This window comes from Phalangium opilio, unplaced genomic scaffold (genome assembly GCF_054372755.1).
Source record: "Phalangium opilio isolate 3A_F unplaced genomic scaffold, DU_Popi_V2 ptg000056l_1, whole genome shotgun sequence".
NCBI lineage: Eukaryota > Metazoa > Arthropoda > Arachnida > Opiliones > Phalangiidae > Phalangium > Phalangium opilio.
Window position 1 is genome coordinate 2,338,826 of NW_028324175.1, and position 22,994 is coordinate 2,361,819.

Here is a 22,994-nt window from a genome sequence, read left to right on the forward strand (position 1 = left end):
AATTTAATTTTTGGGCTTCAGTGGCGCAATGGTTAGAGCGTTCGGCTATTAACCAATAGGTTGGTGGTTCGAGCCCATCCGGGAGAAGTGTTGTGACGTCTCAGATGTAACGAAAAATGTCAGAGTTTTTCCACAATACCTGACGAACATTTAATTTTTGGGCTTCAGTGGCGCAATGGTCAGCGCGTTCAGCTGTTAACCGAAAGGTTGGTGGTTCGAGCCCAAACGAGAGAGGTTTTGTGGGGTCTCAGATGTAGCGTGAAAAGTCGTAACTTTTCAACAATACCTGACAACCATTTAATTTTTGGGCGTCCGTGGCGCAATGGCTAGCGCGTTCGGCTGTTAACCGAAAGGTTGGTGGTTCGAGCCCTCCCGGGAACGGTGTTGTGACGTCTCAGATGTAACGTAAAATGTCAGAGTTTTTCCAAAACAACTGACGAACATTTAACTTTTGGGCTTCCGCGGCGCAATGGTTAGCGCGTTCAGCTGTTAATCGAAAGGTTGGTGGTTCGAGCCCGCCCGGAAGAGGTATTGTGTGGTCTCAGATGTAGCGTAAAAAGTCAAAACTTTTCCATAATACGTGATAACCATTTATTTTCTGAGCTTCCGTGGCTCAATGGTTAGCGCGTTCGGCTGTTAACCAATAGGTTGGTGGTTCGAGCCCACCCGGGAGCGGTGTTTTGGGATCTCAAATGTAACGTAAATAGCCAAAGTTTTTCCACAATACCTGACGACCATTTAATTTTTGGGCCTCAGTGGCGCAATGGTTAGCGCGTTTAGCTGTTAACCGAAAGGTTGGTGGTTCGAGCCCAAACGAGAGAGGATTTGTGGGGTCTCAGAAGTAGCGTGAAAAGTAACTTTTCAACAATACCTGACAACCATTTAATTATTGGGCGTCCGTGGCGCAATGGTTAGCGCGTTCGGCTGTTAACCAATAGGTTGGTGGTTCGAGCCCATCCGGGAGCGGTGTTGTGAGGTCTTGGATGTGACGTAAAAAGTCAAGGTTTTTACACAATATCTGACGAGCATCTAATTTTTGGGCTTCCGTGGCTCAATGGTTAGCGCGTTCGGCTGTTAATCGAAAGGTTGGTGGTTCGAGCCCACCCGGGAGCGGTGTTTTGGGATCTCAAATGTAACGTAAATAGCCAAAGTTTTTCCACAATACCTGACGACCATTTAATTTTTGGGCCTCAGTGGCGCAATGGTTAGCGCGTTCAGCTGTTAACCGAAAGGTTGGTGGTTCGAGCCCACCCGGGAGAGGTGTTGTGGGGTCTCAAATGTAACGTAGAAAGCCAAAGTCTTTCCACAATACCTGACAACCGTTTAACTTCTGAGCTTCCGTGGCTCAATGGTTAGCGCGTTCAGCTGTTAAGCAATAGGTTGGTGGTTCGAGCCCAAACGAGAGAGGATTTGTGGGGTCTCAGAAGTAGCGTGAAAAGTCGTAACTTTTCAACAATACCTGACAACCATTTAATTATTGGGCGTCCGTGGCGCAATGGTTAGCGCGTTCGGCTGTTAACCAATAGGTTGGTGGTTCGAGCCCATCCGGGAGCGGTGTTGTGAGGTCTTAGATGTGACGTAAAAAGTCAAGGTTTTTACACAATATCTGACGAGCATCTAATTTTTGGGCTTCAGTGGCGCATTGGTTAGCGCGTTCAGCTGTTAATCGAAAGATTGGTGGTTCGAGCCCACCCGGGAGAGGTGTTGTGGGGTCTCAAATGTAACGTAGAAAGCCAAAGTTTTTCCACAATACCTGACAACCGTTTAATTTCTGAGCTTCCGTGGCTCAATGGTTAGCGCGTTCAGCTGTTAACCAATAGGTTGGTGGTTCGAGCCCACCCGGGAGCGGTGTTGTGTGATCTCAAATGTAACGTACAAAGCCAAAGTTTTTCCACAATACCTGACGACCATTTAATTTTTGGGCTTCCGTGGCGCAATGGTTGGCGCGTTCGGCTGTTAACCGAAAGGTTGGTGGTTCGAGCCCATCCGGCAGCGGTGTTGTGAGGCCTCAGATGTGAAGTAAAAAGTCAAACTTTTTCCATAATACGTGATAACCATTTATTTTCAGAGCTTCCGTGGCTCAATGGTTAGCGCGTTCGGCTGTTAACCAATAGGTTGGTGGTTCGAGCCCACCCGGGAGCGGTGTTTTGGGATCTCAAATGTAACGTATATAGCCAAAGTTTTTCCACAATACCTGACGACCATTTAATTTTTGGGCCTCAGTGGCGCAATGGTTAGCGCGTTCAGCTGTTAACCGAAAGGTTGGTGGTTCGAGCCCACCCGGGAGAGGTGTTGTGGGGTCTCAAATGTAACGTAGAAAGCCAAAGTCTTTCCACAATACCTGACAAACGTTTAATTTCTGAGCTTCCGTGGCTCAATGGTTAGCGCGTTCAGCTGTTAAGCAATAGGTTGGTGGTTCGAGCCCAAACGAGAGAGGATTTGTGGGGTCTCAGAAGTAGCGTGAAAAGTCGTAACTTTTCAACAATACCTGACAACCATTTAATTATTGGGCGTCCGTGGCGCAATGGTTAGCGCGTTCGGCTGTTAACCAATAGGTTGGTGGTTCGAGCCCATCCGGGAGCGGTGTTGTGAGGTCTTAGATGTGACGTAAAAAGTCAAGGTTTTTACACAATATCTGACGAGCATCTAATTTTTGGGCTTCAGTGGCGCAATGGTTAGCGCGTTCAGCTGTTAATCGAAAGGTTTGTGGTTCGAGACCACCCGGGAGAGGTGTTGTGGGGTCTCAAATGTAACGTAGAAAGCCAAAGTTTTTCCACAATACCTGACAACCGTTTAATTTCTGAGCTTCCGTGGCTCAATGGTTAGCGCGTTCAGCTGTTAACCAATAGGTTGGTGGTTCGAGCCCACCCGGGAGCGGTGTTGTGTGATCTCAAATGTAACGTAGAAAGCCAAAGTTTTTCCACAATACCTGACGACCATTTAATTTTTGGGCTTCCGTGGCGCAATGGTTGGCGCGTTCGGCTGTTAACCGAAAGGTTGGTGGTTCGAGCCCATCCGGCAGCGGTGTTGTGAGGCCTCAGATGTGAAGTAAAAAGTCAAAGTTTTACCTCAATACCTGACGAAAATTTAAATTTTGGGCTTCAGTGGCGCAATGGTTAGCGCGTTCGGCTGTTAACCAATAGGTTGGTGGTTCGAGCCCACCCAGGAGCGGTGTTTTGGGATCTCAAATGTAACGTAAATAGCCAAAGTTTTTCCACAATACCTGACGACCATTTAATTTTTGGGCCTCAGTGGCGCAATGGTTAGCGCGTTCAGCTGTTAACCGAAAGGTTGGTGGTTCGAGCCCACCCGGGATGGGTGTTGTGGGGTCTCAAATGTAACGTAGAAAGCCAAAGTCTTTCCACAATACCTGACAACCGTTTAATTTCTGAGCTTCCGTGGCTCAATGGTTAGCGCGTTCAGCTGTTAAGCAATAGGTTGGTGGTTCGAGCCCAAACGAGAGAGGATTTGTGGGGTCTCAGAAGTAGCGTGAAAAGTCGTAACTTTTCAACAATACCTGACAACCATTTAATTATTGGGCGCCCGTGGCGCAATGGTTAGCGCGTTCGGCTGTTAACCAATAGGTTGGTGGTTCGAGCCCACCCGGGAGAGGTGTTGTGGGGTCTCAAATGTAACGTAGAAAGCCAAAGTTTTTCCACAATTCCTGACAACCGTTTAATTTCTGAGCTTCCGTGGCTCAATGGTTAGCGCGTTCAGCTGTTAACCAATAGGTTGGTGGTTCGAGCCCACCCGGGAGCGGTGTTGTGTGATCTCAAATGTAACGTAGAAAGCCAAAGTTTTTCCACAATACCTGACGACCATTTAATTTTTGGGCCTCCGTGGCGCAATGGTTAGCGCGTTCGGCTGTTAACCAATAGGTTGGTGGTTCGAGCCCATCCGGCAGCGGTGTTGTGAGGCCTCAGATGTGAAGTAAAAAGTCAAAGTTTTACCTCAATACCTGACGAAAATTTAATTTTTGGGCTTCAGTGGCGCAATGGTTAGCGCGTTCGGCTATTAACCAATAGGTTGGTGGTTCGAGCCCATCCGGGAGAAGTGTTGTGACGTCTCAGATGTAACGTAAAATGTCAGAGTTTTTCCACAATACCTGACGAACATTTAATTTTTGGGCTTCAGTGGCGCAATGGTCAGCGCGTTCAGCTGTTAACCGAAAGGTTGGTGGTTCGAGCCCAAACGAGAGAGGTTTTGTGGGGTCTCAGATGTAGCGTGAAAAGTCGTAACTTTTCAACAATACCAGACAACCATTTAATTTATGAGCTTCCGTGGCTCAATGGTTAGCGCGTTCAGCTGTTAACCAATAGGTTGGTGGTTCGAGCCCACCCGGTAGCGGTGTTGTGTGATCTCAAATGTAACGTAGAAAGCCAAAGTTTTTCCACAATACCTGACGACCATTTAATTTTTGGGCTTCCGTGGCGCAATGGTTAGCGCGTTCGGCTGTTAACCGAAAGGTTGGTGGTTCGAGCCCATCCGGCAGCGGTGTTGCGAGGCCTCAGATGTGAAGTAAAAAGTCAAAGTTTTACCTCAATACCTGACGAAAATTTAATTTTTGGGCTTCAGTGGCGCAATGGTTAGCGCGTTCGGCTATTAACCAATAGGTTGGTGGTTCGAGCCCATCCGGGAGAAGTGTTGTGACGTCTCAGATGTAACGTAAAATGTCAGAGTTTTTCCACAATACCTGACGAACATTTAATTTTTGGGCTTCAGTGGCGCAATGGTCAGCGCGTTCAGCTGTTAACCGAAAGGTTGGTGGTTCGAGCCCAAACGAGAGAGGTTTTGTGGGGTCTCAGATGTAGCGTGAAAAGTCGTGACTTTTCAACAATACCTGACAACCATTTAATTTTTGGGCGTCCGTGGCGCAATGGCTAGCGCGTTCGGCTGTTAACCGAAAGGTTGGTGGTTCGAGCCCATCCGGGAGCGGTGTTGTGACGTCTCAGATGTTACGTAAAATGTCAGAGTTTTTCCACAATACCTGACAACCATTTAATTTCGGAGCTTCCGTGGCGCAGTAATTAGCGCGTCCAGCTCTTAATCGAAAGGTTGGTGGTTCGAGCCCACCCGGATGAGGTGTTGTGGGGTCTCAGATGTAGCGTTAAAAGTCAAAACTTTTCCACAATACGTGACCACCATTTAATTTCTGATCTTCCGTGGCTCAAAGGTTAGCGCGTTCGGCTGATAACCAATAGGTTGGTGGTTCGAGCCCACCCGGGAGCGGTGTTTTTGGATCTCAAATGTAACGTAAATAGCCAAAGTTTTTCCACAATACCTGACGACCATTTAATTTTTGGGCTTCCGTGGCGCAATGGTTAGCGCGTTCGGCTGTTAACCGAAAGGTTGGTGGTTCGAGCCCATCCGGCAGCGGTGTTGCGAGGCCTCAGATGTGAAGTAAAAAGTCAAAGTTTTACCTCAATACCTGACGAAAATTTAATTTTTGGGCTTCAGTGGCGCAATGGTTAGCGCGTTCGGCTATTAACCAATAGGTTGGTGGTTCGAGCCCATCCGGGAGAAGTGTTGTGACGTCTCAGATGTAACGTAAAATGTCAGAGTTTTTCCACAATACCTGACGAACATTTAATTTTTGGGCTTCAGTGGCGCAATGGTCAGCGCGTTCAGCTGTTAACCGAAAGGTTGGTGGTTCGAGCCCAAACGAGAGAGGTTTTGTGGGGTCTCAGATGTAGCGTGAAAAGTCGTGACTTTTCAACAATACCTGACAACCATTTAATTTTTGGGCGTCCGTGGCGCAATGGCTAGCGCGTTCGGCTGTTAACCGAAAGGTTGGTGGTTCGAGCCCATCCGGGAGCGGTGTTGTGACGTCTCAGATGTTACGTAAAATGTCAGAGTTTTTCCACAATACCTGACAACCATTTAATTTCGGAGCTTCCGTGGCGCAGTAATTAGCGCGTCCAGCTCTTAATCGAAAGGTTGGTGGTTCGAGCCCACCCGGATGAGGTGTTGTGGGGTCTCAGATGTAGCGTTAAAAGTCAAAACTTTTCCACAATACGTGACAACCATTTAATTTCTGATCTTCCGTGGCTCAAAGGTTAGCGCGTTCGGCTGATAACCAATAGGTTGGTGGTTCGAGCCCACCCGGGAGCGGTGTTTTTGGATCTCAAATGTAACGTAAATAGCCAAAGTTTTTCCACAATACCTGACGACCATTTAATTTTTGGGCCTCAGTGGCGAATGGTTAGCGCGTTCGGCTGTTAACCGAAAGGTTGGTGGTTCGAGCCCATCCGGGAGCGGTGTTGTGAGGTCTCAGATGTGAAGTAAAAAGTCAAGGTTTTACCTCAATACCTGACGAAAATTTAATTTTTGGGCTACAGTGGTTCAATGGTCAGCGCGTTCAGCTGTTAACCGAAAGGTTGGTGGTTCGAGCCCTCCCGGGAGCGGTGTTGTGACGTCTCAGATGTAACGTAAAATGTCAGAGTTTTTCCACAATACCTGACGACCATTTAATTTTTGGGCTTCCGTGGCGCAATGGTTAGCGCGTTCGGCTGTTTACCAATAGGTTGGTGGTTCGAGCCCATCCGGCAGCGGTGTTGTGAGGCCTCAGATGTGAAGTAAAAAGTCAAAGTTTTACCTCAATACCTGACGAAAATTTAATTTTTGGGCTTCAGTGGCGCAATGGTTAGCGCGTTCGGCTATTAACCAATAGGTTGGTGGTTCGAGCCCATCCGGGAGAAGTGTTGTGACGTCTCAGATGTAACGTAAAATGTCAGAGTTTTTCCACAATACCTGACGACCATTTAATTTTTGGGCCTCAGTGGCGAATGGTTAGCGCGTTCGGCTGTTAACCGAAAGGTTGGTGGTTCGAGCCCATCCGGGAGCGGTGTTGTGAGGTCTCAGATGTGAAGTAAAAAGTCAAGGTTTTACCTCAATACCTGACGAAAATTTAATTTTTGGGCTACAGTGGTTCAATGGTCAGCGCGTTCAGCTGTTAACCGAAAGGTTGGTGGTTCGAGCCCTCCCGGGAGCGGTGTTGTGACGTCTCAGATGTAACGTAAAATGTCAGAGTTTTTCCACAATACCTGACGACCATTTAATTTTTGGGCTTCCGTGGCGCAATGGTTAGCGCGTTCGGCTGTTTACCAATAGGTTGGTGGTTCGAGCCCATCCGGCAGCGGTGTTGTGAGGCCTCAGATGTGAAGTAAAAAGTCAAAGTTTTACCTCAATACCTGACGAAAATTTAATTTTTGGGCTTCAGTGGCGCAATGGTTAGCGCGTTCGGCTATTAACCAATAGGTTGGTGGTTCGAGCCCATCCGGGAGAAGTGTTGTGACGTCTCAGATGTAACGTAAAATGTCAGAGTTTTTCCACAATACCTGACGAACATTTAATTTTTGGGCTTCAGTGGCGCAATGGTCAGCGCGTTCAGCTGTTAACCGAAAGGTTGGTGGTTCGAGCCCAAACGAGAGAGGTTTTGTGGGGTCTCAGATGTAGCGTGAAAAGTCGTAACTTTTCAACAATACCAGACAACCATTTAATTTATGAGCTTCCGTGGCTCAATGGTTAGCGCGTTCAGCTGTTAACCAATAGGTTGGTGGTTCGAGCCCACCCGGTAGCGGTGTTGTGTGATCTCAAATGTAACGTAGAAAGCCAAAGTTTTTCCACAATACCTGACGACCATTTAATTTTTGGGCTTCCGTGGCGCAATGGTTAGCGCGTTCGGCTGTTAACCGAAAGGTTGGTGGTTCGAGCCCATCCGTCAGCGGTGTTGCGAGGCCTCAGATGTGAAGTAAAAAGTCAAAGTTTTACCTCAATACCTGACGAAAATTTAATTTTTGGGCTTCAGTGGCGCAATGGTTAGCGCGTTCGGCTATTAACCAATAGGTTGGTGGTTCGAGCCCATCCGGGAGAAGTGTTGTGACGTCTCAGATGTAACGTAAAATGTCAGAGTTTTTCCACAATACCTGACGAACATTTAATTTTTGGGCTTCAGTGGCGCAATGGTCAGCGCGTTCAGCTGTTAACCGAAAGGTTGGTGGTTCGAGCCCAAACGAGAGAGGTTTTGTGGGGTCTCAGATGTAGCGTGAAAAGTCGTGACTTTTCAACAATACCTGACAACCATTTATTTTTTGGGCGTCCGTGGCGCAATGGCTAGCGCGTTCGGCTGTTAACCGAAAGGTTGGTGGTTCGAGCCCATCCGGGAGCGGTGTTGTGACGTCTCAGATGTTACGTAAAATGTCAGAGTTTTTCCACAATACCTGACAACCATTTAATTTCGGAGCTTCCGTGGCGCAGTAATTAGCGCGTCCAGCTCTTAATCGAAAGGTTGGTGGTTAAAGCACACCCGGATGAGGTGTTGTGGGGTCTCAGATGTAGCGTTAAAAGTCAAAACTTTTCCACAATACGTGACAACCATTTAATTTCTGATCTTCCGTGGCTCAAAGGTTAGCGCGTTCGGCTGATAACCAATAGGTTGGTGGTTCGAGCCCACCCGGGAGCGGTGTTTTTGGATCTCAAATGTAACGTAAATAGCCAAAGTTTTTCCACAATACCTGACGACCATTTCATTTTTGGGCCTCAGTGGCGAATGGTTAGCGCGTTCGGCTGTTAACCGAAAGGTTGGTGGTTCGAGCCCATCCGGGAGCGGTGTTGTGAGGTCTCAGATGTGAAGTAAAAAGTCAAGGTTTTACCTCAATACCTGACGAAAATTTAATTTTTGGGCTACAGTGGCGCAATGGTCAGCGCGTTCAGCTGTTAACCGAAAGGTTGGTGGTTCGAGCCCTCCCGGGAGCGGTGTTGTGACGTCTCAGATGTAACGTAAAATGTCAGAGTTTTTCCAAAACACCTGACGAACATTTAACTTTTGGGCTTCCGTGGCGCAATGGTTAGCGCGTTCAGCTGTTAATCGAAAGGTTGGTGGTTCGAGCCCATCCGGGAGCGGTGTTGTGAGGTCTCAGATGTAGCGTGAAAAGTCAAACTTTTTCCATAATACGTGATAACCATTTATTTTCAGAGCTTCCGTGGCTCAATGGTTAGCGCGTTCGGCTGTTAACCAATAGGTTGGTGGTTCGAGCCCATCCGGCAGCGGTGTTGTGAGGCCTCAGATGTGAAGTAAAAAGTCAAAGTTTTACCTCAATACCTGACGAAAATTTAATTTTTGGGCTTCAGTGGCGCAATGGTTAGCGCGTTCGGCTGTTAACCAATAGGTTGGTGGTTCGAGCCCATCCGGCAGCGGTGTTGTGAGGCCTCAGATGTGAAGTAAAAAGTCAAAGTTTTACCTCAATACCTGACGAAAATTTAATTTTTGGGCTTCAGTGGCGCAATGGTTAGCGCGTTCGGCTATTAACCAATAGGTTGGTGGTTCGAGCCCATCCGGGAGAAGTGTTGTGACGTCTCAGATGTAACGTAAAATGTCAGAGTTTTTCCACAATACCTGACGACCATTTCATTTTTGGGCCTCAGTGGCGAATGGTTAGCGCGTTCGGCTGTTAACCGAAAGGTTGGTGGTTCGAGCCCATCCGGGAGCGGTGTTGTGAGGTCTCAGATGTGAAGTAAAAAGTCAAGGTTTTACCTCAATACCTGACGAAAATTTAATTTTTGGGCTACAGTGGCGCAATGGTCAGCGCGTTCAGCTGTTAACCGAAAGGTTGGTGGTTCGAGCCCTCCCGGGAGCGGTGTTGTGACGTCTCAGATGTAACGTAAAATGTCAGAGTTTTTCCAAAACACCTGACGAACATTTAACTTTTGGGCTTCCGTGGCGCAATGGTTAGCGCGTTCAGCTGTTAATCGAAAGGTTGGTCAGGTATTGAGGTAAAACTTTGACTTTTTACTTCACATCTGAGGCCTCACAACACCGCTCCCGGATGGGCTCGAACCACCAACCTTTCGATTAACAGCTGAACGCGCTAACCATTGCGCCACGGAAGCCCAAAAGTTAAATGTTCGTCAGGTGTTTTGGAAAAACTCTGACATTTTACGTTACATCTGAGACGTCACAACACCGCTCCCGGGAGGGCTCGAACCACCAACCTTTCGGTTAACAGCTGAACGCGCTGACCATTGCGCCACTGTAGCCCAAAAATTAAATTTTCGTCAGGTATTGAGGTAAAACCTTGACTTTTTACTTCACATCTGAGACCTCACAACGCCGCTCCCGGATGGGCTCGAACCACCAACCTTTCGGTTAACAGCCGAACGCGCTAACCATTCGCCACTGAGGCCCAAAAATGAAATGGTCGTCAGGTATTGTGGAAAAACTCTGACATTTTACGTTACATCTGAGACGTCACAATACTTCTCCCGGATGGGCTCGAACCACCAACCTATTGGTTAATAGCCGAACGCGCTAACCATTGCGCCACTGAAGCCCAAAAATTAAATTTTCGTCAGGTATTGAGGTAAAACTTTGACTTTTTACTTCACATCTGAGGCCTCACAACACCGCTGCCGGATGGGCTCGAACCACCAACCTATTGGTTAACAGCCGAACGCGCTAACCATTGCGCCACTGAAGCCCAAAAATTAAATTTTCGTCAGGTATTGAGGTAAAACTTTGACTTTTTACTTCACATCTGAGGCCTCACAACACCGCTGCCGGATGGGCTCGAACCACCAACCTATTGGTTAACAGCCGAACGCGCTAACCATTGAGCCACGGAAGCTCTGAAAATAAATGGTTATCACGTATTATGGAAAAAGTTTGACTTTTCACGCTACATCTGAGACCTCACAACACCGCTCCCGGATGGGCTCGAACCACCAACCTTTCGATTAACAGCTGAACGCGCTAACCATTGCGCCACGGAAGCCCAAAAGTTAAATGTTCGTCAGGTGTTTTGGAAAAACTCTGACATTTTACGTTACATCTGAGACGTCACAACACCGCTCCCGGGAGGGCTCGAACCACCAACCTTTCGGTTAACAGCTGAACGCGCTGACCATTGCGCCACTGTAGCCCAAAAATTAAATTTTCGTCAGGTATTGAGGTAAAACCTTGACTTTTTACTTCACATCTGAGACCTCACAACACCGCTCCCGGATGGGCTCGAACCACCAACCTTTCGGTTAACAGCCGAACGCGCTAACCATTCGCCACTGAGGCCCAAAAATGAAATGGTCGTCAGGTATTGTGGAAAAACTTTGGCTATTTACGTTACATTTGAGATCCAAAAACACCGCTCCCGGGTGGGCTCGAACCACCAACCTATTGGTTATCAGCCGAACGCGCTAACCTTTGAGCCACGGAAGATCAGAAATTAAATGGTTGTCACGTATTGTGGAAAAGTTTTGACTTTTAACGCTACATCTGAGACCCCACAACACCTCATCCGGGTGTGCTTTAACCACCAACCTTTCGATTAAGAGCTGGACGCGCTAATTACTGCGCCACGGAAGCTCCGAAATTAAATGGTTGTCAGGTATTGTGGAAAAACTCTGACATTTTACGTAACATCTGAGACGTCACAACACCGCTCCCGGATGGGCTCGAACCACCAACCTTTCGGTTAACAGCCGAACGCGCTAGCCATTGCGCCACGGACGCCCAAAAATTAAATGGTTGTCTGGTATTGTTGAAAAGTCACGACTTTTCACGCTACATCTGAGACCCCACAAAACCTCTCTCGTTTGGGCTCGAACCACCAACCTTTCGGTTAACAGCTGAACGCGCTGACCATTGCGCCACTGAAGCCCAAAAATTAAATGTTCGTCAGGTATTGTGGAAAAACTCTGACATTTTACGTTACATCTGAGACGTCACAACACTTCTCCCGGATGGGCTCGAACCACCAACCTATTGGTTAATAGCCGAACGCGCTAACCATTGCGCCACTGAAGCCCAAAAATTAAATTTTCGTCAGGTATTGAGGTAAAACTTTGACTTTTTTTTCACATCTGAGGCCTCGCAACACCGCTGCCGGATGGGCTCGAACCACCAACCTTTCGGTTAACAGCCGAACGCGCTAACCATTGCGCCACGGAAGCCCAAAAATTAAATGGTCGTCAGGTATTGTGGAAAAACTTTGGCTTTCTACGTTACATTTGAGATCACACAACACCGCTACCGGGTGGGCTCGAACCACCAACCTATTGGTTAACAGCTGAACGCGCTAACCATTGAGCCACGGAAGCTCATAAATTAAATGGTTGTCTGGTATTGTTGAAAAGTTACGACTTTTCACGCTACATCTGAGACCCCACAAAACCTCTCTCGTTTGGGCTCGAACCACCAACCTTTCGGTTAACAGCTGAACGCGCTGACCATTGCGCCACTGAAGCCCAAAAATTAAATGTTCGTCAGGTATTGTGGAAAAACTCTGACATTTTACGTTACATCTGAGACGTCACAACACTTCTCCCGGATGGGCTCGAACCACCAACCTATTGGTTAATAGCCGAACGCGCTAACCATTGCGCCACTGAAGCCCAAAAATTAAATTTTCGTCAGGTATTGAGGTAAAACTTTGACTTTTTACTTCACATCTGAGGCCTCACAACACCGCTGCCGGATGGGCTCGAACCACCAACCTATTGGTTAACAGCCGAACGCGCTAACCATTGCGCCACGGAAGCCCAAAAATTAAATGGTCGTCAGGTATTGTGGAAAAACTCTGACATTTTACGTTACATCTGAGACGTCACAACACCGCTCCCGGGAGGGCTCGAACCACCAACCTTTCGGTTAACAGCTGAACGCGCTGACCATTGAACCATTGTAGCCCAAAAATTAAATTTTCGTCAGGTATTGAGGTAAAACCTTGACTTTTTACTTCACATCTGAGACCTCACAACACCGCTCCCGGATGGGCTCGAACCACCAACCTTTCGGTTAACAGCCGAACGCGCTAACCATTCGCCACTGAGGCCCAAAAATTAAATGGTCGTCAGGTATTGTGGAAAAACTTTGGCTATTTACGTTACATTTGAGATCCAAAAACACCGCTCCCGGGTGGGCTCGAACCACCAACCTATTGGTTATCAGCCGAACGCGCTAACCTTTGAGCCACGGAAGATCAGAAATTAAATGGTTGTCACGTATTGTGGAAAAGTTTTGACTTTTAACGCTACATCTGAGACCCCACAACACCTCATCCGGGTGGGCTCGAACCACCAACCTTTCGATTAAGAGCTGGACGCGCTAATTACTGCGCCACGGAAGCTCCGAAATTAAATGGTTGTCAGGTATTGTGGAAAAACTCTGACATTTTACGTAACATCTGAGACGTCACAACACCGCTCCCGGATGGGCTCGAACCACCAACCTTTCGGTTAACAGCCGAACGCGCTAGCCATTGCGCCACGGACGCCCAAAAATTAAATGGTTGTCAGGTATTGTTGAAAAGTCACGACTTTTCACGCTACATCTGAGACCCCACAAAACCTCTCTCGTTTGGGCTCGAACCACCAACCTTTCGGTTAACAGCTGAACGCGCTGACCATTGCGCCACTGAAGCCCAAAAATTAAATGTTCGTCAGGTATTGTGGAAAAACTGTGACATTTTACGTTACATCTGAGACGTCACAACACTTCTCCCGGATGGGCTCGAACCACCAACCTATTGGTTAATAGCCGAACGCGCTAACCATTGCGCCACTGAAGCCCAAAAATTAAATTTTCGTCAGGTATTGAGGTAAAACTTTGACTTTTTACTTCACATCTGAGGCCTCGCAACACCGCTGCCGGATGGGCTCGAACCACCAACCTTTCGGTTAACAGCCGAACGCGCTAACCATTGCGCCACGGAAGCCCAAAAATTAAATGGTCGTCAGGTGTTGTGGAAAAAACCTTGACTTTTTACATCACATCTGAGACGTCACAACACCGCTCCCGGATGGGCTCGAACCACACACCTATTAGTTAACAGCCGAACGCGCTAACCTTTGAGACACGGAAGCTCACAAATTAAAAGGTTGTCAGGTATTGTGTAAAAACCTTGACTTTTTACGTCACATCTGAGACCTCACAACACCGCTCCCGGATGGGCTCGAACAACCAACCTATTGGTTAACAGCCGTACGCGCTAACCATTGCGCCACGGAAGCCCAAAAATTAAATGTTCGTCAGGTATTGTGGAAAAACTCTGACATTTTACGTTACATCTAAGACCTCACAACACCGCTCCCGGATGGGCTCGAACCACCAACCTATTGGTTAACAGCCGAACGCGCTAACCATTGAGCCACGGAAGCTCAGAGATTAAATGGTTGTCAGGTATTGTGGATAAGTTATGACTTATTACGTTACATCTGAGACCCTACAACACCTCTCACGGTTGGGCTCGAACCACCAACCTTTCGGTTAACAGCCGAACGCGCTAACCATTGCGCCAAGGAAGCCCAAAAAATAAATGGTCGTCAGGTATTGTGGAAAAACTTTGTCTTTCTACGTTACATTTGAGATCCCACAACACCGCTCCCGGGTGGGCTCGAACCACCACCCTATTGGTTAAAAGCTGAACGCGCTAACCATTCAGCCACGGAAGCTCAGAAATTAAATGGTTGTCACGTATTGTGGAAAAGTTTTGACTTTTTACGCTACATCTGAGACCCCACAACACCTCTCCCGGTTGGGCTCGAACCACCAGCCTTTCGGTTAACAGCCGAACGCGCTAACCATTGCGCCATGGAAGCCCAAAATTAAATGTTCGTCAGGTATTGTGGAAATCCTTGACTTTTTACGTCACTTCTGAGACCTCACAACACCGTTCCCAGATGGGCTCGAACCACCAACCTATTGGTTAACAGCCGAACGCGCTAACCATTGAGCCACGGAAGCTCAGAAATTAAATGGTCGTCACGTATTGTGGAAAAACTTTGGCTTTCTACGTTACATTTGAGATCCCACAACACCGCTCCCGGGTGGGCTCGAACCACCAACCTATTGGTTAACAGCCGAACGCGTTAACCATTGCGCCATGGAAGCCCAAAAATTATATGGTCGTCAGGTATTGTGGAAAAACTTTGGCTTTCTACGTTACGTTTGAGATCCCACAACGCCGCTCCCGGGTGGGCTCGAACCACTAACCTATTTGTTAACTGCTGAACGCGCTAACCATTGCGCCACGGAAGCTAAAAGTTAAATGCTCGTCAGGTATTGTGTAAAAACCTTGACTTTTTACGTCACATCTGAGACCTCACAACACCGCTCCCGGATGGGCTCGAACCACCAACCTATTGGTTAACAGCCGAACGCGCTAACCATTGCGCCACGGAAGCCCAAAAATTAAATGTTCGTCAGGTATTGTGGAAAAACTCTGACATTTTACGTTACATCTGAGACCTCACAACACCGCTCCCGGATGGGCTCGAACCACCACCCTATTGGTTAACAGCCAAACGCGCCAACCATTGAGCCACGGAAGCTCAGAGATTAAATGGTTGTCAGGTATTGTGGATAAGTTATGACTTATTACGTTACATCTGAGACCCTACAACACCTCTCACGGTTGGGCTCGAACCACCAACCTTTCGGTTAACAGCCGAACGCGCTAACCATTGCGCCAAGGAAGCCCAAAAAATAAATGGTCGTCAGGTATTGTGGAAAAACTTTGTCTTTCTACGTTACATTTGAGATCCCACAACACCGCTCCCGGGTGGGCTCGAACCACCACCCTATTGGTTAAAAGCTGAACGCGCTAACCATTCAGCCACGGAGGCTCAGAAATTAAATGGTTGTCACGTATTGTGGAAAAGTTTTGACTTTTTACGCTACATCTGAGACCCCACAACACCTCTCCCGGTTGGGCTCGAACCACCAGCCTTTCGGTTAACAGCCGAACGCGCTAACCATTGCGCCATGGAAGCCCAAAAATTAAATGTTCGTCAGGTATTGTGGAAATCCTTGACTTTTTACGTCACTTCTGAGACCTCACAACACCGTTCCCAGATGGGCTCGAACCACCAACCTATTGGTTAACAGCCGAACGCGCTAACCATTGAGCCACGGAAGCTCAGAAATTAAATGGTCGTCACGTATTGTGGAAAAACTTTGGCTTTCTACGTTACATTTGAGATCCCACAACACCGCTCCCGGGTGGGCTCGAACCACCAACCTATTGGTTAACAGCCGAACGCGTTAACCATTGCGCCATGGAAGCCCAAAAATTAAATGGTCGTCAGGTATTGTGGAAAAACTTTGGCTTTCTACGTTACGTTTGAGATCCCACAACGCCGCTCCCGGGTGGGCTCGAACCACTAACCTATTTGTTAACTGCTGAACGCGCTAACCATTGCGCCACGGAAGCTCAGAGATTAAATGGTTGTCAGGTATTGTGGATAAGTTATGACTTATTACGTTACATCTGAGACCCTACAACACCTCTCACGGTTGGGCTCGAACCACCAACCTTTCGGTTAACAGCCGAACGCGCTAACCATTGCGCCAAGGAAGCCCAAAAAATAAATGGTCGTCAGGTATTGTGGAAAAACTTTGTCTTTCTACGTTACATTTGAGATCCCACAACACCGCTCCCGGGTGGGCTCGAACCACCACCCTATTGGTTAAAAGCTGAACGCGCTAACCATTCAGCCACGGAAGCTCAGAAATTAAATGGTTGTCACGTATTGTGGAAAAGTTTTGACTTTTTACGCTACATCTGAGACCCCACAACACCTCTCCCGGTTGGGCTCGAACCACCAGCCTTTCGGTTAACAGCCGAACGCGCTAACCATTGCGCCATGGAAGCCCAAAATTAAATGTTCGTCAGGTATTGTGGAAATCCTTGACTTTTTACGTCACTTCTGAGACCTCACAACACCGTTCCCAGATGGGCTCGAACCACCAACCTATTGGTTAACAGCCGAACGCGCTAACCATTGAGCCACGGAAGCTCAGAAATTAAATGGTCGTCACGTATTGTGGAAAAACTTTGGCTTTCTACGTTACATTTGAGATCCCACAACACCGCTCCCGGGTGGGCTCGAACCACCAACCTATTGGTTAACAGCCGAACGCGTTAACCATTGCGCCATGGAAGCCCAAAAATTATATGGTCGTCAGGTATTGTGGAAAAACTTTGGCTTTCTACGTTACGTTTGAGATCCCACAACGCCGCTCCCGGGTGGGCTCGAACCACTAACCTATTTGTTAACTGCTGAACGCGCTAACCATTGCGCCACGGAAGCTAAAAGTTAAATGCTCGTCAGGTATTGTGTAAAAACCTTGACTTTTTACGTCACATCTGAGACCTCACAACACCGCTCCCGGATGGGCTCGAACCACCAACCTATTGGTTAACAGCCGAACGCGCTAACCATTGCGCCACGGAAGCCCAAAAATTAAATGTTCGTCAGGTATTGTGGAAAAACTCTGACATTTTACGTTACATCTGAGACCTCACAACACCGCTCCCGGATGGGCTCGAACCACCACCCTATTGGTTAACAGCCAAACGCGCCAACCATTGAGCCACGGAAGCTCAGAGATTAAATGGTTGTCAGGTATTGTGGATAAGTTATGACTTATTACGTTACATCTGAGACCCTACAACACCTCTCACGGTTGGGCTCGAACCACCAACCTTTCGGTTAACAGCCGAACGCGCTAACCATTGCGCCAAGGAAGCCCAAAAAATAAATGGTCGTCAGGTATTGTGGAAAAACTTTGTCTTTCTACGTTACATTTGAGATCCCACAACACCGCTCCCGGGTGGGCTCGAACCACCACCCTATTGGTTAAAAGCTGAACGCGCTAACCATTCAGCCACGGAGGCTCAGAAATTAAATGGTTGTCACGTATTGTGGAAAAGTTTTGACTTTTTACGCTACATCTGAGACCCCACAACACCTCTCCCGGTTGGGCTCGAACCACCAGCCTTTCGGTTAACAGCCGAACGCGCTAACCATTGCGCCATGGAAGCCCAAAAATTAAATGTTCGTCAGGTATTGTGGAAATCCTTGACTTTTTACGTCACTTCTGAGACCTCACAACACCGTTCCCAGATGGGCTCGAACCACCAACCTATTGGTTAACAGCCGAACGCGCTAACCATTGAGCCACGGAAGCTCAGAAATTAAATGGTCGTCACGTATTGTGGAAAAACTTTGGCTTTCTACGTTACATTTGAGATCCCACAACACCGCTCCCGGGTGGGCTCGAACCACCAACCTATTGGTTAACAGCCGAACGCGTTAACCATTGCGCCATGGAAGCCCAAAAATTAAATGGTCGTCAGGTATTGTGGAAAAACTTTGGCTTTCTACGTTACGTTTGAGATCCCACAACGCCGCTCCCGGGTGGGCTCGAACCACTAACCTATTTGTTAACTGCTGAACGCGCTAACCATTGCGCCACGGAAGCTAAAAGTTAAATGCTCGTCAGGTATTGTGTAAAAACCTTGACTTTTTACGTCACATCTGAGACCTCACAACACCGCTCCCGGATGGGCTCGAACCACCAACCTATTGGTTAACAGCCGAACGCGCTAACCATTGCGCCACGGAAGCCCAAAAATTAAATGTTCGTCAGGTATTGTGGAAAAACTCTGACATTTTACGTTACATCTGAGACCTCACAACACCGCTCCCGGATGGGCTCGAACCACCACCCTATTGGTTAACAGCCAAACGCGCCAACCATTGAGCCACGGAAGCTCAGAGATTAAATGGTTGTCAGGTGTTGTGGATAAGTTATGACTTATTACGTTACATCTGAGACCCTACAACACCTCTCTCGGTTGGGCTCGAACCACCAACCTTTCGGTTAACAGCCGAACGCGCTAACCATTGCGCCAAGGAAGCCCAAAAAATAAATGGTCGTCGGGTATTGTGGAAAAACTTTGTCTTTCTACGTTACATTTGAGATCCCACAACACCGCTCCCGGGTGAGCTCGAACCACCACCCTATTGGTTAAAAGCTGAACGCGCTAACCATTCAGCCACGGAAGCTCAGAAATTAAATGGTTGTCACGTATTGTGGAAAAACTTTGGCTTTCTACGTTACATTTGAGATCCCACAACACCGCTCCCGGGTGGGCTCGAACCACCAACCTATTTGTTAACAGCCGAACGCGTTAACCATTGCGCCACGGAAGCCCAAAAATTAAATGGTCGTCAGGTATTGTGGAAAAACTTTGGCTTTCTACGTTACGTTTGAGATCCCACAACGCCGCTCCCGGTGGGCTCGAACCACTAACCTATTTGTTATCTGCTGAACGCGCTAACCATTGCGCCACGGAAGCCCAAAAATTAAATGCTCGTCAGGTATTGTGTAAAAACCTTGACTTTTTACGTCACTTCTGAGACCTCACAACACCACTCCCGGATGGGCTCGAACCACCAACCTATTGGTTAACAGCCGAACGCGCTAACCATTGCGCCACGGAAGCCCAAAAGTTCAATATTCGTCAGGTATTGTGGAAAAACTCTGACATTTTATGTTACATCTGAGACGTCACAACACCGCTCCCGGAAGGGCTCAAACCACCAGTCTTTTGAATAGCTGCTGAACGCGCTAACCATTGCGCCACGGAAGCCCAAATATTAAATGGTCGTCCGGTATTGTGGAAAAACCTGGACTTTTTACGTAACATCTGAGACCTCATAGCACCGCTCCCGGGTGTGCTCGAACCACCAACCTTTCTGTTAACAGCCGAACGCGCTAACGATTGCGCCACGGAAGCCCCAAAATTAAATGGTCGTCCGGTATTGTGGAAAAACCTGGACTTTTTACGTCACATATGAGACGTCACAACACCGCTCCCGGATGGGCTCGAACCACCAACCTATTGGTTAACAGCCGAACGCGCTAACCATTGAGCCACGGAAGCTCAGAAATTAAATGGTCGTCACGTATTGTGGAAAAACTTTGGCTTTCTACGTTACGTTTGAGATCCCACAACGCCGCTCCCGGGTGGGCTCGAACCACTAACCTATTTGTTATCTGCTGAACGCGCTAACCATTGCGCCACGGAAGCCCAAAAATTAAATGCTCGTCAGGTATTGTGTAAAAACCTTGACTTTTTACGTCACTTCTGAGACCTCACAACACCGCTCCCGGAAGGGCTCAAACCACCAGTCTTTTGAATAGCTGCTGAACGCGCTAACCATTGCGCCACGGAAGCCCAAAAATTAAATGGTCGTCCGGTATTGTGGAAAAACCTGGACTTTTTACGTAACATCTGAGACCTCATAGCACCGCTCCCGGGTGTGCTCGAACCACCAACCTTTCTGTTAACAGCCGAACGCGCTAACGATTGCGCCACGGAAGCCCCAAAATTAAATGGTCGTCCGGTATTGTGGAAAAACCTGGACTTTTTACGTTACATCTGAGAAGTCACAACACCGCTCCCGGATGGGCTCGAACCACCAACCTATTGGTTAACAGCCGAACGCGCTAACCATTGAGCCACGGAAGCTCAGAAATTAAATACTTTTCACGTATTGCGGAAAAGTTTTGACTTTTTACGCTACATCTGAGACCCCACAACACCTCTCTCGGGTGGGCTCGAACCTTCAACCTTTCGATTAACAGCTGAACGCGCTAATCATTGCCCCACGGAAGCCCAAAAATTAAATGGTCGTCAGGTATTGTGGAAAAACATTGGCTTTCTACGTTACGTTTGAGATCCCACAACACCGCGCCCGGGTGGGCTCGAACCACCAACCTAATGGTTAACAGCCGAACGCGCTAACCATTGCGCCACGGAAGTCCAAAAATTAAATGTTCGTCAGGTATTGTGGAAAAACTCTGACATTTTACGTTACATCTGAGACCTCACAACACCGCTCCCGGATGGGCTCGAACCACCAACCTATTGGTTAACAGCTGAACGCGCTAACCATTGAGCCACGGAAGCTCAGAGATTAAATGGTTGTCAGGTGTTGTGGATAAGTTATGACTTATTACGTTACATCTGAGACCCTACAACACCTCTCTCGGTTTGGCTCGAACCACCAACCTTTCGGTTAACAGCCGAACGCGCTAACCATTGCGCCAAGGAAGCCCAAAAAATAAATGGTCGTCAGGTATTGTGGAAAAACTTTGTCTTTCTACGTTACATTTGAGATCCCACAACACCGCTCCCGGGTGGGCTCGAACCCCCACCCTATTGGTTAAAAGCTGAACGCGCTAACCATTCAGCCACGGAAGCTCAGAAATTAAATGGTTGTCACGTATTGTGGAAAAACTTTGGCTTTCTACGTTACATTTGAGATCCCACAACACCGCTCCCGGGTGGGCTCGAACCACCAACCTATTTGTTAACAGCCGAACGCGTTAACCATTGCGCCACGGAAGCCCAAAAATTAAATGGTCGTCAGGTATTGTGGAAAAACTTTGGCTTTCTACGTTACGTTTGAGATCCCACAACGCCGCTCCCGGGTGGGCTCGAACCACTAACCTATTTGTTAACTGCTGAACGCGCTAACCATTGCGCCACGGAAGCCCAAAAATTAAATGCTCGTCAGGTATTGTGTAAAAACCTTGACTTTTTACGTCACTTCTGAGACCTCACAACACCGCTCCCGGGTGGGCTCGAACCACCAACCTAATGGTTAACAGCCGAACGCCCTAACCATTGCGCCACGGAAGCCCAAAAATTAAATGATCGTCAGGTATTGTGGAAAAACTTTGGCTTTCTACGTTACATTTGAGATCCCACAACGCCGCTCCCGGGTGGGCTCGAACCACTAACCTATTGGTTAACAGCCGAACGCGTTAACCATTGAGCCACGGAGGCTCAGAAATTAAATGGTTGTCACGTATTGTGGAAACGTTTTGACTTTTAACGCTACATCTGAGACCCCACAACACCTCTCCCGGGTGGGCTCGAACCACCAACCTTTCGGTTAACAGCCGAACGCGCTAACCATTGCGCCATGGAAGCCCAAAAATTAAATGTTCGTCAGGTGTTGTGGAAAAACCTTGACTTTTTACGTCACATCTGAGACCTCACAACACCGCTCCCGGATGGGCTCGAACAACCAACCTATTGGTTAACAGCCGAACGCGCTAACCATTGAGCCACGGAAGCTCAGAAATTAAATGGTCGTCACGTATTGTGGAAAAACTTTGGCTTTCTACGTTACATTTGAGATCCCACAACACCGCTCCCGGGTGGGCTCGAACCACCAACCTATTGGTTAACAGCCGAACGCGTTAACCATTGCGCCACGGAAGCCCAAAAATTAAATGGTCGTCAGGTATTGTGGAAAAACTTTGGCTTTCTACGTTACGTTTGAGATCCCACAACGCCGCTCCCGGGTGGGCTCGAACCACTAACCTATTTGTTAACTGCTGAACGCGCTAACCATTGCGCCACGGAAGCCCAAAAATTAAATGCTCGTCAGGTATTGTGGAAAAACCTTGACTTTTTACGTCACATCTGAGACCTCACAACACCGCTCCCGGATGGGCGCGAACCACCAACCTACTGGTTAACAGCCGAACTTGCTAACCATTGCGCCACGGAAGCCCAAAAGTTCAATATTCGTCAGGTATTGTGGAAAAACTCTGACATTTTATGTTACATCTGAGACGTCACAACACCGCTCCCGGAAGGGCTCAAACCACCAGTCTTTTGAATAGCAGCTGAACGCGCTAACCATTGCGCCATGGAAGCCCAAAAATTAAATGGTCGTCCGGTATTGTGGAAAAACCTGGACTTTTTATGTAACATCTGAGACCTCATAGCACCGCTCCCGGGTGTGCTCGAACCACCAACCTTTCTGTTAACAGCCGAACGCGCTAACGATTGCGCCACGGAAGCCCCAAAATTAAATGGTCGTCCGGTATTGTGGAAAAACCTGGACTTTTTACGTCACATCTGAGACGTCACAACACCGCTCCCGGATGGGCTCGAACCACCAACCTATTGGTTAACAGCCGAACGCGCTAACCATTGAGCCACGGAAGCTCAGAAATTAAATAGTTTTCACGTATTGCGGAAAAGTTTTGACTTTTTACGCTACATCTGAGACCCCACAACACCTCTCTCGGGTGGGCTCGAATCTTCAACCTTTCGATTAACAGCTGAACGCGCTAATCATTGCCCCACGGAAGCCCAAAAATTAAATGGTCGTCAGGTATTGTGGAAAAA